The sequence below is a fragment of the Tiliqua scincoides genome, chromosome 7, assembly GCF_035046505.1.
Source record: "Tiliqua scincoides isolate rTilSci1 chromosome 7, rTilSci1.hap2, whole genome shotgun sequence".
In the NCBI taxonomy this organism is placed as follows: Eukaryota; Metazoa; Chordata; class Lepidosauria; order Squamata; family Scincidae; genus Tiliqua; species Tiliqua scincoides.
Genome location: NC_089827.1, coordinates 13412894 through 13413975, shown reverse-complemented (window position 1 = coordinate 13413975; position 1082 = coordinate 13412894). Strand labels below are relative to the sequence as shown.

Sequence of the window (1082 nt, the reverse complement as noted above, 5' to 3'; positions counted from 1 at the left end):
CTGGCCTTGGTTATAGGCTGAGTGCTGTAAACAACAGGATGAGATAAGAAGCGCTCAGACTTTAGGAATGTGTTGTCAAGGTGTCATTATCTGTAAACCTTAGTAACCCTTGTAGTAAACAGAGGAGATAGAGTGAATAAAAGCAAGAGGCGGGCTCGGTAAAAGTGGCTTGCCTCCCTGCACTCAAATTTGGAAACCCGACTTCCGTCTCTTTATTCTGCCTCTCTGACTGCTCACTGCATCCGCTCTTGCACTCCATCAAGCAACCTGGCCTAGAGTCAAGTTTGCTTCCCATATCGTTGCTACATTCTTGGCTAGATCTTGTATGGGCTGGGATGAAGTATAACCACCACCACAACCACAACAGTGTATGACATCCCTTCGGTGGTGGGGGAGCACATGAAGCACTGGTATCTCTTGCTGAGAATTTGCAGCTTTCATCAGTCATGTGGTCCACAGGAGGTATCCCAATATTTGAAGCTGGATTCTAAGAGATAACGAGATGTTTTGCCTTTCTGGAACCTTCATATGCTGTTGCTACCTCTCTTTGCTGTCCACCTGCCTACCTCCAAACAAGGTCAACTCTCAGGCTGTCTTCAGGATGTCCTCTGGTGGCTACCTGCCTAAGTGCTGCCATTTCCATAGCAACTGTTACCCTGCACGTGCCTGATCTCGTCTGATCTCAGAAGCTAAGCAGGGTCAGGCCTGGTTAGTACTTGGATGGGAGACCGCCTGGGAATACCAGGTGCTGTAGGCTTATACCATAGTCTTTCAAGACTGAAGGTTGCCAACCAGTGGTTCTCCTCCATCCCACAGGGAGGGAGAGGGAGCTGGAGGCATCACTACCTCCTTTTCCTTGTTACATTATTGATTCTTCACTTGCTTTCTCTTACAGGAGGCCTGGAGAGGGAGTGATCAGTGATGGCAACAAGGAAGAGCAGCCATCTCCTGTCCTTTCCTATTGTATACAGGGAGGTAGAGGACACTGCTGAGGAAGGAGCCCACCTACCATCTTCATCACCTTCCAAAAAGGAAGGGCAGTCAGCAGTGGTTGCTGTTCCTCTTCCTTAGTTGTAGGTCAG

At 48.8% G+C, this 1082-nt stretch overlaps 1 pseudogene; it reads left to right on the top strand.

The window, feature by feature from the left end:
- The first annotated feature begins 637 nt into the window (after positions 1-637).
- On the top strand, positions 638-757 carry LOC136657917 (5S ribosomal RNA; annotated as a pseudogene).
- Positions 758-1082: the final 325 nt, after the last annotated feature.